Genomic DNA, 13,964 nt, shown 5'->3' on the forward strand with positions numbered 1-13,964 from the left:
TTAGATGCTAATGGCCCCCAGTTCACCCTTCCTTCTGGAATGTTCTGTCGGTTGAGAATGATGTGTTGCCTTTTTAAAGAAAATGTTTTTCATGGGATCCAAAAATTCCTCCTTTCCGGGGACCCCTTCCAACTCTGGGTAGAGGTTCTCGTATGGCCTCTCCCCAACTGGGAGACCCCCACCTTCCCCTCAGCTTAAACTAGAAATTACCACGCACACACACTTCAAAATCACACAGTTTAAACAGGTTTCTGGGGAAATGCCCCCTTCTTAGCTCGGGCAATCCGCAGCTTTCTGGGACCCTGCTGTGTCCTTGGGATCCTTGTGACCCTTACAGGCCCCCGTTTGACACTCTCCAATATAGAGTGTCACCAAGCGCGGAAGCAATGATCCTGGTTTCCTTACAAAGTAAACGGACATTTTGTTAACACACTAATTACAAATGTACATATCTAGGGTACACACACACTATCCAAATAACATTTCCCAATACACCAAATCACTCCACACATTTCCATTATACACTGCTCCATATACGACTTTTCTCTGCTTTGCGTCACAGTCCTATTTGGCCCCTAATCCCTCCATCGCGTGTACATAGCGGGCCTGACGGTTTGCTCTTCTCATCTTACAGGTGATGAATATTAAATAAAACATTACTACTAGCTGACCGATCACCAGGGCATGAGATGCGATGCGTTCCCAGGGGGTGGTCTCTACGTCGAGCCCTATGTCCCACCATGGTCTAGCTGCAATTCCCTCGATCTCTGCCCCCAACTCTATCGTTTTTTGTAGTAAGGTATAAAAATGTTTCTGTGATAATGCAACTGCTTTCAATAATGTGGTTAAGTGTTCAGGCAGGAAGGGAATAGGGTATCCAAAATGTGCAGCATAATCCTGCAAGTTAGAGGTGTTGTGTTTTATAGTGAGGTGAACCGTGGAGGGGTCCGGGATCGGGGTAATTTGTTCCTGGGCCACTTGAACCTCAGCCTGTGGCTTGAAGCAGAAACTGCTGTCGCTGACCGGACATGACACGTTCTGTCCGTACCGGTAGTGCTTCACGCTGGTGGTAACACAATAGGTCCCACCCCCTACATATGCCACCTGGGGTGGTACATGGTCCACGGCCATCACCTCCATGGTGCAATTTATAGGTGCGGAGTTGGCAGCCTTGAACCCACACTGGGGTCTAGCAAAACTGTTCAAGTGCTGGGGACACAAGACTATATGTGACCCCTTGCTTCGGCACCCAGAAAGGTCTGTCCCTGTTAGTGCTCCCACCTTATGACATAGGGGGGGACCGTGTGGAACCGGACATGTACCCCTCCGTGGATAACTCCAATGTTCTCTACCCTGTACAAGGGCGCAGGCACGGCTGCCTCCCCCAGTACAGGTATCCTCACTATTATCCCCATGATGGTGTGGTTCGACTTCCCGCAATCTACAGGAACAGGGTACGTCTCTGAGGCCAAACGGAGCTGACATGGGCTCAATGAGTGGTTGAACGGGTGGAGTGCCTCCAGGTGCTTATTGCTGATCCAGGAGGGGACGAGGCCTTGTTTCAGGTCCTCTAAATTGCTCCGCCCCTCTCCCAGCAGCCAGGCCCCATATAGGACACAAACCTCATTTTAGGCAGCCTGTCCTGACGCATTCCTATCTTCCCTGATCAACTCATTGATCACCCTGGCATGCTTTTCCAATTCGGCAATGACCTCCTTTAAATGGATGGTCATTGCCTGGTCCTCATGTAACTCCTCCCCTACTACCCTATTCTCATCCCCCAGTATCTTCCTGAGCTGGTTCTTTAACCCCTGGATTTGCATGGCCAATTGGGCATTATCCATGCTATTGATCATGGAGGTCCCTGTGTTAAAAGCGGTGAACCCATCATTTATCAAACCCCCTTTTTGCCTGCCTATGTACACTGTATCTGCTTCCTGTGCTGCTTCCGCTTCGTATGCTGTTTCGTCCCCGGTGTGTCCCAGGTCCAATTCGTAGAACTGCCTGAACATCTCCCGGAGGAGGGTCTGGTACAACCGTTCGGTCTCTTTCGGGCACCACTTTGGTAAGTGGACTTCTGTTAGATTTAGGATCACCGAAGCCACCGCGTAGTGTATCCCCTAGTAAAGTAGTTTGTCGGTGGGGACTAGAACTAGACCATTCCCTGGGTGGTGGGTGGACATCTGTCAACTGCTATTGGAGCTGTCGGTGCGGTAGGTATGGGTTGTCTTGGTCGTGCTGTCAGGTGAGTGGCGTTCATGCTGATAGGGATTTTTGGGGTGACACAGGCGGCTCCAGAGATGTTCCACCTGACGCCGCTCCCCTCGTCCAAACAGTGTCTCAAAAAGGCTATAGCACACATACATGCCTTCCTCAGACTTCCACCACTTGTCCCAACACACACACTCACTCCCCCTCCCTTTCCCGTTACAGTCCGGTAGGTGCTGTTATCCAGTCGCTCCCAGTCAGCTTCCGGGTTCCCCATATCCTCGCTCAGCTTCCTGAGCCACCACCACCTTCCCAGCAGGATCTTCCCCTCACAATGTAAACAAACTCTCTTCCCCTCTGTCACTTCAACCCGGGAGGCGTTCATGGTTCTCCTAGGGCAGTGGACGGATGCTTCCCCATACGTGACCCCGGGCTGGCTAGAATACTTGGTCGAATTTGGACCCCAACCACCCTGGCCACCTTCACTCATGGAAGTACTCCTCGGTCCCCTCTACCCTTGGTGTCCCGCCTCCGGTCGTGACTGTGGGAGGCTTTCCTCCCGAGCACCCGTATACATAAGCCAATTCGCGGTCTCCTCTGCGTCCCTCGCTCACTCGTATCAGGACCAGTGCGATTAGTGTGGTTATCCCGAATAGCGCTATTTCCATCTTTTCCATCATTCTGTAACACAAAACAGAGGGCCTTGCCTTAGGTTCACCCAGGCTTGGCTCGTATAACATAATATCCTCAAAAATACTCTTTCACATCATAATAGACCCCCCCCCCTTTTTTTTTTTATCCCAGGACCGAACTTTAAAGTTTTATCTTAGTCTGTACTGCTGCCACCCGTCTCCGGGTGGCCAGGGCTGGCCCTGAGGAAGCGTTTCTTCAGCTTCTTCCTTGGCCGGTAACGCAGTCTGGAGTCCACTTAACCACTTGTTTTGGCACTCGGACGGGTCTCCCGGGTGGGTCTGTCCCCGGTCCCTGGGTGCCCCCGGAATCCCAAACCATCCTCCCGGAGCCCTCACTCCCTCCTCCGCGCGCTCTCCACTCGAGCACTGGCGGCGGGGTTGCTGTGGCTGCCTTCCCTACACTAGTCTCGGGTCCCCCGTTAGATGCTTGGCTTCGGTCCCAGAGGTCTGCCCTGTCCTCTGTGTACTCCCCTTCTATCTCTTCATTCTACCTATTGGACTGTGGAGAAACTGACCTATCGGTATCCTCCTTCCTGGGCGGAGTTTCAAAATGCACCCTTCTAACCCCTCCTCCTGTAGGCTGTCCGACTGGGGTGGGCTCCCCTTCCCTGGGGGACTTCTCCCCCCCCCCCCCCCCCCCCCCAGTGGCTCCTGATAGGGGACTCCCCATAGGCCATAGATTGGCCAGTGTCCACGGCTCCCTTGGGCTCATTCGCCGTGGACTCGGAATGGGTGGGGCATCTGGGGTCTCGTCTTGAGTCCCAATGCATAGGTGTGAGCTGCCCAGTCATACAGCCCACCGCCCCCTTTGCTGGGGCTGGCGCGGTGGCTGTACCTGCTGCAGGCACCAGTGTCTTGGCTGTGGTCGGGAGGCTGTTGTCTCCCGGACCGGCCCCTACTCCTGCCTTTCCTTTCTTTGTGCGAGGCTCCCCCGGGTTGAATAGTTTACATTGGTTAATGTGAAACCACTTGGTTCTGCGAGGTAGTTTCACTGCATACACCATGGGGCTGGCTTTGCCCACAATGGCATAAGGTCCCTGGTATAATGCTTCGAACACCCCCACCCGGGCAAAGTTCCTCACCATGACTTGGTCTCCCACCTCCCACTCGTGGTGCTTCCTAGGCTCCAGTAACAGCTTGTTACTCCTATGCTGTCTGCTCATGTTACTAGCTGCCTGCCAGTGAATCTGCTTGAGGCGCTCATGCAGATTCTTGGTAAACTTGTCCCGGTTTACCTCCCTGGCCTGTCCTTCGGTGAGTACTGGGGCTAGTACATGGGTGGGGGTCCTCATGGTCCGCCCGATCATTAGCTCATGTGGGGAATACCCGGTGCTCTTTGACTGGCTGGCCCGGACACCCATAAGGACCAACGGTAAGACCTGCGCCCACTTCTTGGGAGAGTCTGCCGTTTCCTTACGCAGCCTTTCTTTGATGGTACGATTTGAACGCTCCACAATGCCTGAAGACTGTGGGTTGTGTGAGACGTGCCACTTCCCTTTTATGCCCAGCACCTTGAGGGTTGCTTGCATGACCTGTCCTGTGAAGTGGCTTCCCTGGTCTGATTCCACATACTGGGGAAGTCCCCATCTGGAGAACACTTCCCTTACTAAAATTCTAGCGGTTCCTAGTGCTGTGGCTGTTCGGCAGGGGAAGGCTTCAACCCATTTTGAAAACACATCCACAAGCACTAAACAGAACTTGTAACCTCCCTGGGCGGTGGGTAGGGGCCCGATGTAGTCGACCTGGATCGACTGCCATGGTCCCTCTACCCTCCTAATGTGTCCCATCGACACCTTTCTTTTCTGGGGATCTGGATTGTTTGCTGCACACACCAGGCAGCTTGCGCAGAACTCTCGGACGTCTTCCCTGAGTCCTACCCACCACCCCACCTGTTCCACCCGTTGCCAGGTGGTCTCAGGTCCGGGGTGCCCCGCTCCTGGACCCTCATGGGCCAGTTGGAGGAACTCCCTCTGGTGCTGCTTCGGTACGACCCACTGATCCCCTCTGAACAGCATCCTTTCTTTGATCTGGAATGCTGCCCCTCCGTAAGGTCCTTCGACCTTTTCCCCCTTTTTTAGCTTCTCCAGGACGGCCTTAAGGACGGGATCCTGCGCCTGGACCACCTGTAGGTCTGGGGCCAATGCTACCCCTGCGCTCCCTTGTGCCCCTGTCCCGCCCTGGAGAGCGGCTACTGGACCCCCCTCGTAAGGATTCCAGAAGGTGCCCTCTCGAGCCCCTTCTTTGGCCAGTGCGTCGGCCATACCGTTCCCTTCCGCTCGAGGCTCTGTTTTGGAGTGAGCCTTTACCTTATGGATATAAATATCCCCTTCGGTCCCTACTGCAGCCATTATCCTCTGTAGCAACGGCTTTGTTGCCAGGGGTTTCCCATCCGCTGAGGTGTACCCCCGGCGTGCCCAGATGGCCAGATACTCAGTGCACGAGTTGCAGGTGAACATACTGTCGCTGCAAATCGTGTAGGGTCTAGGGAACTCCTCGGGGTGGGTCACTACATACACCACCGCCGACAGTTCAGCATGCTGGGCGCTCATGGTGCTCGGGAGCTTTATGGTCAGGGCAATGCCAGCCCCAGGATCATAAATCCCGCACCCTGTGAGCCTCTCCCCTGCTGACATTGTACTGGATCCATCCACATAGATCTCCCGGCCCGTGGGGTGTATCCCTGCCCGGAGACCGATGTCGATGTCCCAGACCCCTTCGACTGAGCACTGATGAGCCTCCCCTGCATAAAGCATATTGGCTGCCAGCTTGGGATCACACAGTCCTTTTACTTTCAGGGGCATTGATGAGAGCAGGAGGGTCCAGCGAGCAATGCGCACACTGCTCACAGTCCCATCCTTGATTCTCCCATCCAGCAGCATCTGAGTCGGGGTGTGATGGGTGAGGAGGGTCACTGTGGATGCACCTGTGAAAATCCGCGACCGTTTCACTGCCCAGCGAGTGGCCAGCAGATGCCTTTCATAATTGGAGTATCCTCTCTCCACGTCGGTGAGGACCCTGGAGGAGTAGACCACAGGTCTCAGCTGGCCGTGCCGTTCCTGAAGCAGCACTGAGCTTAAGCTGTCCCCGCTGGTGGCTACTTCCAGGTAGAACTCCTCTTCCCCATTAATTGCTCCCAGGGCCGGCGCGGTCTGGAGGTCCCTCTTGAGGCGCTCAAATGCTTCCCTGCACCCCTCATCCCACTCCCAGTCCACACCCTTGTGCAGAAGACGGAGTAGAGGGGCTGCAGTGGCAGCATACCCCTCAATAAAGTCCCTGCAGTAGCCGGTCAATCCCAGGAATGATCGGACCCCTGTGACTGTGGTGGGGGCAGGCAGCTCCTACACTGCCTTCCTCCGAGCCCCATCTATCGCTCTTTCTCCTGCGCGTAGGGTCAGACCCAGGAATTTTACTTCCCTTTGCCCTACCTGCGCTTTCTTGGGGTTTACCTTCAACCCTGCTTCCCATAGCGTTTCCAGTAGCTCGGCCAATAGGGGGCCATGCTCTTCCTCTGTCTCGGAGAATAGCAGCAGGTCATCCACGTATTGCACCAGCTGCCCAGGCTGGCTGAAGTTCTTTAAACTGTCAGCCATGCACTGGTGGAATATACTTGGCGAATTGTGGAAACCCTGTGGCAAACAATTCCAAGTATACTGCTGCCCTTTAAAAGTGAAGGCAAACTTATACTGATCTTCCCTTCTGAGTGGGACAGACCAGAAACCATTGGAAATATCCAGCACTGTGAAGGTGGTTGCGGAGGCTGGAATACTTCCAATGAGGTGGGCTACTGCAGCCACTGTAGGGGCGCAGGCTGGGATATTTTTATTCAAGACTCGATAGTCCACCGTGGCTCTCCATGAATTGTCCGGCTTCTTCACCGGCCAAAGTGGAGAGTTCACATGGGTTGCTATCGTTCTTAAAACCCCTTGCTCCACCAGGGATCCCAGAGCGATGGTTAAATCTGCCTCAGCCTCCCTCGGGAAATTGTACTGTCGCTGCGGGCGCGTCATGGGGTCCCCACCTACCCTGACTTCTACCCCATGCATCCTTCCACAGTCGTGTTTGTGAGTGGCGAAGGCCTTTAAATTTGTCTGCATAACTGCTTGGAACTGTACCGGGGTGCTGTTGATCAGGGCTGCCAGATCATAACCCTCTTTGGGTTTGACTGTGCACAGGACCCCTTTCTCCTGTGCGCCCTGTATGATCGCGAGCTCCTCCGTACCTAAGTCCCCCACTGCCCCCCAAAGGCAGTGGTTCCTCAGGTCGATGAGGATGCCTTGGTGGCTGGTAAAATCAGCTCCCAGTATCCCCTGACCTGTCCCCTTCCACTTGGTTAAAATGCAAGTCCATTGCTCCTGGAGAGGTCCCAAGCGCAGCTGGACTGGAACTGTGAGGAATCCTGTCTGCTTGCTGTTGGTGAAGCTTGTGAGGCCGAAAGGGACGCCGCTGGACAGGGGTGAGGTGCTGGGGCTGTCTGCATGGACCAGGGTCACCGAAGCCCCTGTGTCCAGCAGATATGATCCCCTGACACCCTGCACCTCCAGTTCAACGCGCGGTCGCTTCCACTCATCATAGCTCACCGGGCACAGGTAGACAGGTTCCCCGGGGGCTAGTCAGGATTCTGCAGCCTGGGAGATCTTCTCCCCCTGCACTGTAGCTATCTGGCCCCGCTCCTGATCCTCTAAAACTTTCAGCGCTCCCTTCAGTATGTCCTTCAGGCTGCCCTGCTGCGGCGCGCTCTGGGCTGCTGGCTGGCTGGATTTCTGAGCTGGGGCTGCTGGTGGCTGAGGAGCCTGCCTCTTTTGGGTTTGAGCTGCAGCCTGTTTGGCTTTCTGGGCTTGGTCTGCGCTTGGTTCAGCAGGGGCAGGGGCCCTTTGATCCCTCCAAGGATTCTCACACTCCTTTCTCCAATGCCCTAGCTCCCCACACCCGAAGCAGGCTTTCTCCCTGCTTGGTCTGGAGCCATCTCTTCCCTCCCAGCCCATCTCTCTCCTAATTGGGTGTGGGCTATCCACGGGACGGAAGGGTCTGTACTGGCTGTTTGAGTTTTTGCCCTCCTGCCTCCATTCCCTTCGCCCCTGGGCGGGTGTGATCTCACAGATCTTACCCTTCCCTGTCTTCCCTTCTGCTTGGGCACTTTTAAAGAAAATGGTAAGCTGCCGGAGGACTGTCTCCTCTGCAAGCTGGGGGTCTCGGGGGTCAAACCAGGCTCGTGCCTGGGTTCGCAGCTCCGGAGTGCTGTTGGCTATCAGGGTGCGAAACCAGCGAACCCGATCATCTGCTCCCAGGGCCGCTCGGTCCAGACCCCCTGCACGGGCCTCATTGAACGCTATCCACAGTCTGTCTGCAAAACACCTGGGGTTCTCCTTTGCCCTTTGCTGAGTCTTCTCAACTCGGGAGAAGAAGCTACCCTCATCCGCCCCCAACACATCCAGGACCTCCTCCTTGACTTGGGCGAATGTGTTCCTCCCTATCTTACTATCAGAGGAGAGGTTGTCGGCCACCTCCTCTTCCAGGGAAAATAGTAGCATCTTGGCTCTCTCTCCCTGGTCGCAACCGTTTAAATCCCCTGCCTGCTCTACTTTAAGAAAGTGAGCAGTGGCATCCCCTTTATATCTCAGTTTAGAGAAGTGGGTGACCATCGCCTGTAACTGAGGCACAGAGTGGGGCAGAACGAAACGGCTAGTCACTGCTCCCGGGACCCCATTTACAGCTGGACCAAATTTAACGTGGGCGACGGGACACACTGGCCCTGGTCCCACCGGCTTGTTTGGCTCCTGTGGCTCAAGCTCCGGCTCCATTACAGGGGCTGTGGGGAGGGGTCTAACCTCCCCTTCCTCCTCCTGCCCCCTTTCTGGGGCCGGTGTGACCGAACACACTACGCCTCTCTGGGACTTAGCTATAGCTTGGGTGAGGTACTTGATTTGGTCCAGGCAGGGGCCGTGGTCCGTGGCCGGGGCTTGACTCGCCTCCTGCCACGTGAGCTTCCAGGCTGCCCTAACCTCCTTTAAATCCTCCCCCAACTCAGCGTTCTCTTGAGCATAGCGAGCATTTCTCTCTTGCAGCCTCAATGCTGCAGTTTGGGCTCCTGTTACCTGCGCCTGCAGGTACTCCTTGTAAATTCGAGAACTCTCTGCCTCCATAGCCCTTTCTCTCCTTTTGTCCGCTAGTTGCTCAAGTGCCTCAGCCAGCTTCTCTTCCCCAGCTGCTATCTTTTCCTTTGCTACCTCCCCTGCTGCCCGAGCCTGCTCCTCTAAATCTAACACCTCGGCACGGGACCTTTCTTTCAAATCTACCACCTCTGCTTGGAGGGTCGCCACCTGCCTGTCGAGCAACTTTACTTGCTTTTCTAGGCACAGCAGCCAGACTGCCTTCTCCACATTAGCTTTGTGGTCTTTACCCTGGGTCCACTTTGCTGCAGCTGCCTCTGGGCCTGCACTGCGCAGCAGGCCCATCACCCATGGTTTTCTAACATTGAGCTTGGTACAGATATAGTCTCCTAGTTTCTCCTTCATTCTAGTTTCTAGTTCAACCTCTGGACTGCTGTCTGTCACATTGTCTTTGCTTACACATTCTCCTACCTGGCTCGCCATTTTGTAAGGGGGGTTATCTTACACCCAGGTAGTCCTGGGTACCTCAGGCTGATGTACAGTCCCTGAGGAGTTTGGGGCTTTTGACTGTTTATAGCAAATCACAGTCCTCAGAGAATTTCTCTGAGTAAGTGTTTCTTGGTTGTTTATACCAGATACAACCCCAGGCAGAGTTTCGGCCTGTCCCACTTAATCTAACTGCTCATTCCCAATTGCAGCTCATCCCCCAAATTACTAGCGTGAGGTTTTGAATCCCACTTCCCCCACTACTGTTCTACAACGCGAATTACAGCTTGGACATTTGTGACAGATTCAAATTGCAGTAACCAGAAGCAGACACCGGATAAAAGATACAACTCACTTTATTTGGACACGTGAAACACAAGCAAGGCAATAATCTCAGTACCGAACTCCACACAGCACTTCCCACTGAAAGTTCCTTGATGTCTTTAAACCTGAACAAGTTCTTAAAACAGCACCTTAAACACAGAACTTTAAACTTAACCAATCGTTCTGGGAAGGGAAAACATAGGGTGAAACCGAACTAAAATGACCTTAAACCCTATTCCTATTACCACAAGCCTCCCATCCTCCTATCACTAAGTGGGGTGATCCTCATTGAGGAAAGCTCATACTCACAGTCCCCTTCCGTACGGTTTTGAAAACGCTTTCGGTCCGGAACAGCGCGCTTTTCTCCCCCCTCGCTCTCCGGTCTCTGGTTCCGATGCCTCCGTGGTCCGCGGGCTTCTTCTTCCTTCCTTCTCGTCGGGCGTTCCTTCGACTCTGCCTCCACACGCACATGCTGTCTGTGAGATTCTCACCCCAGTTATACTGTATCTGGGCTTGAGAGTCCTTTGTCTTTAGATACCAAAAATCACAGAAACCCCACAGTGCAGATAGAGGCCATTTCGGCCCATCGAGCCTGCAAAGACACATATCCCACCCTATCCCCGTAACCCCACGTATTTAATCCCCCTAACACTAAGGGTCAATTTTTATCATAGCCAATCAACCTAACCCGCACATCTTTTGGACTGTGGGAGGAAACCGGAGCACCCGGAGGAAACCCACGCAAACACGGGGAGAATGTGCAAACTCCACACACAGTCACCCGAGGCCGGATTCGAACCCGGATCCCTGGCGCTGTGAGGCAACAGTGCTAACCACTATGCCACCGTGCTGGTCCGGTGATGGCTGTCCCTTTGTGTCCGGTCCGGTGCTCAAAGTGTGAGTAGGTGCGAAGTGTAGACTAGATTGTCCGTTAATCCTTTTCCTTTGTCTTGTTTGGCTTTGGAAGCTCCTGGCTCTGACCAGTCTGTTCCCTCTTTGTGAGGTTTGTTTTGGGTTGAGCTCTTGCCCTGTAGAGGTGTTGCATCTGGTATTTTGGGTTGGGGTGACCAGGGCCTTTAGATGCTAATGGCCCCCAGTTCACCCTTCCTTCTGGAATGTTCTGTCGGTTGAGAATGATGTGTTGCCTTTTTAAAGAAAATGTTTTTCATTGGATCCAAAAATTCCTCCTTTCCGGGGTCCGGGGACCCCTTCCAACTCTGGGTAGAGGTTCTCGTATGGCCTCTCCCCAACTGGGAGACCCCCACCTTCCCCTCAGCTTAAACTAGAAATTACCACGCACACACAATTCAAAATCTCACAGTTTAAACAGGTTTCTGGGGAAATGCCCCCTTAGCTCGGGCAATCCGCAGCTTTCTGGGACCCTGCTGTGTCCTTGGGATCCTTGTGACCCTTACAGTGCGTGGTTTTTAAAAACCATCTTCAGAGACCACTGTCAGCCATGGATCAGTGGGTTGGCCCAGATTCGAAATAGAACCAACACTACCAACAATGGTTTAACTGGCCATCCATCCTGTACTGTCTGTGGGAATACTGCTGCTTGCTTACACAATGATAGTGACTGACAAGGAAAGGTATGTGAAGTGCTTTGGGAAGTTTCTGAGAATTGTGTGAAGGCTTGGTATAAGTGAAACTTTCTTTCTTTGGACTGTGCATTGTGAAGGTTTGGCATGTGATTCAGGCCTGCCTCCTACTGCACCTGATGCTTCTGGCGTTTCCTCCTGTGGGTGCAACCTGCAATTTAGACCCGAAGATTCACTGAATGTTGCGCCCATTTTGCTGATAAGCTACGTCCAAGGCACCTTCCAATCTCATTAGGATATGTCCAAACTTAACATGGACGTCAATCAGTGTAAACATTTGGAGGCAGGAGACCCACATCGTATGTTTCGTCGTTAAGTATGAAATTTGAAGTTTCAACTCCTTCAACCATCATTCATGCCCATCAGGCATAGCCTGTTTAACCACCTTTTTAATGGGACTTCTACTTAGTCATAACAGCACAGAAGGAGGCCATTCGGCCCATCGAGTCCGTGCCGGCTCTCTGTAGAGCAATCCAGTCAGTCCCATTCCCCCGCTCTATCCCCGTAGCCCTGCAAGTTTATTTCCCTCAAGTGTCTATCCAGTCTCCCCTTGAAAACATTGAGTGTCTCCGCTTCCACCACTTCCGTCGGCAGCGAGTTCCAGGTCCTCACCACTCGCTGCGTAAAAAAGTTTTTCCTCACGTCCCCCCTGTATCTCTTGTCCAAAACCTTAAATCTGTGCCCTCTAGTCCTTGTACCATCAACTAGTGGGAACAGCCTTTCCTCGTCTAGCCTATCCAAACCCGTCATAATCTTGTACACCTCTATCAAATCACCCCGCAACCTCCTTTGCTCCAATGAAAACAAATCCAGCTTCTCCAACCTGTCCTGGTAGCTAAGATCCCCCATCCCCAGAACCATTCTGGTAAATCTCCTCTGCACCCTCAAGGGCCTTCACATCCTTCCTAAAGTGTGGTGACCAGAACTGGACGCAATACTCCAGTTATGGCCTAACCAGCGCTTTATAAAGGTTCAGCATAACTTCTCTACTTTTGTACTCAGTACCTCTATTTATGAAGCCCAAGATCCCATATGCTTTGCTAACCACTCTCTCAATATGTCCTGCCACCTTCAGGGACCTATGCACATTAACTCCCAGGTCCCTCTGTCCCTGCACACTCTTTAAAACTGTGCCATTAAGTGTATATTACCTCTCCCTGTTCCTTCTGCCAAAATACATCACCTCACACTCCTCTGTATTAAATTCCATCTGCCCATTCTGCTAGCCTTTCTATGTCCTGTTGCAGTCGATTGATAGCATCACTGTTTGTCACATCCCCAAGTTTGGTGTCATCAAATTTAGAAATTCTACTCTCTTCCAATATCCAGGTAATTTTTATATATATATCAAAAAAAAGCAGTGGCCCCAGCACTGACTTTTGGGGAACACCACTGTCTATCATCCTCCAGTCTGAAAAACAGCCATTACTCGCTGTTTTCTGTCCTTAATCAAATTCCTTATCCAAGCTGCCACTGACCCACCTATTCCATGAGCCTCAATTTTGTTAACCAGCCTTCTATGTGATATTTTGTCAAACTCCTTCCTAAAATCCATGTAGACAACATCCATTACATTCCCTTCATCAATCCTCCCTGTTACTTCATCAAAAATTCAATTAGATTAGTCAAACACCATCTTCCTTTTACAAACCCATGTTGGCTCTCAATTCGTTTAAACCTCTCCAAGTGCCCGTTAATGTTTTCCTTGATTATTGTTTCTAAAACTTTACCCACCACTGATGTTAAACTGACTGGCCTGTAGTTACTAGGATTGTCCTTGCACCCATTCTTGAACAATGGTGTCACATTTGCCACTTTCCAATCCTCAGGCACCTCCCCCGCATCTAGGGAAGATTGGAAAATTATGGCAAGCCCTTCCGCTATCTCCTCCCCCAATCCCCTTTGCAACCTGGGATGCAAGTCATCTGGACCAGGCGACTTGTCCACTCTAAGCATACCCAGCCTTTCTAGTGCATCCTATCTATCAATTTTCACCCCTTCCGTTGCTTCTACCTTTTCCACTTCTACCGATATTTTGTCAGCATCCACCTCCTTAGTAAACACCGATACAAACTCATTGAGTATTCTAGCCTTGCCCTGCACCTCTAAGCATATATCACCTTCTTTGTCTGTAATCGGCCCCACCCAGCCTCTTACTACCCGCTTACTGTTTACATGCCGGTTCCCTTTTATGTTAACCGCCATTCTCTTTGCCAATCTTATTTTCATCTTCACATCTCCTCTCAACTGATTGTGTTTGGTCTGGTTTTCCCTTGAAGAGTTCACCTGACATGCAGCATACACCCTCTTTTTTGTTTCATCACCTCTATCTCCCTCGTCATCCAAGGAGCCCTTGCTTTGGTTCCCTTACCCTTCCCTCTTGTTGGAATGTACCTAGTCTGTACTTGGAACATCTCCAACTTAAAGATCACCCATTGTTCCGTTAGTTTTTCCTGTCAGTCTTTGGTTCCATTTTACCCTGGCTAGATCCTTTCGCATCCCATTGAAGTTAGCCCTATTTCAGTTTAGAAGTTCCACTCTAGATT

At 52.3% G+C, this 13,964-nt stretch overlaps 1 protein-coding gene across 5 annotated transcripts in view; it reads left to right on the forward strand.

Annotated features, from left to right (window-relative positions):
- The window catches only part of zfyve1 (zinc finger, FYVE domain containing 1), a 103,441-nt gene that overhangs the window by 18,502 nt on the left and 70,975 nt on the right, over positions 1–13,964 (forward strand). Inside the window, exon 1 of one of the 5 annotated variants that reach the window (XM_086003855.1) lies at positions 1,854–2,065. The exons of the other annotated variants lie outside the window; for them this stretch is intronic. The gene's annotated coding sequence lies outside the window, so the exon portion shown is untranslated. Of the gene's footprint in view, positions 1–1,853; positions 2,066–13,964 lie in introns of those variants that run through there. 5 annotated transcript variants of the gene reach the window in all.

This window comes from Somniosus microcephalus, chromosome 12, assembly GCF_052327205.1.
Source record: "Somniosus microcephalus isolate GS21.2 chromosome 12, FLI_Smic_1.0, whole genome shotgun sequence".
In the NCBI taxonomy this organism is placed as follows: Eukaryota; Metazoa; Chordata; class Chondrichthyes; order Squaliformes; family Somniosidae; genus Somniosus; species Somniosus microcephalus.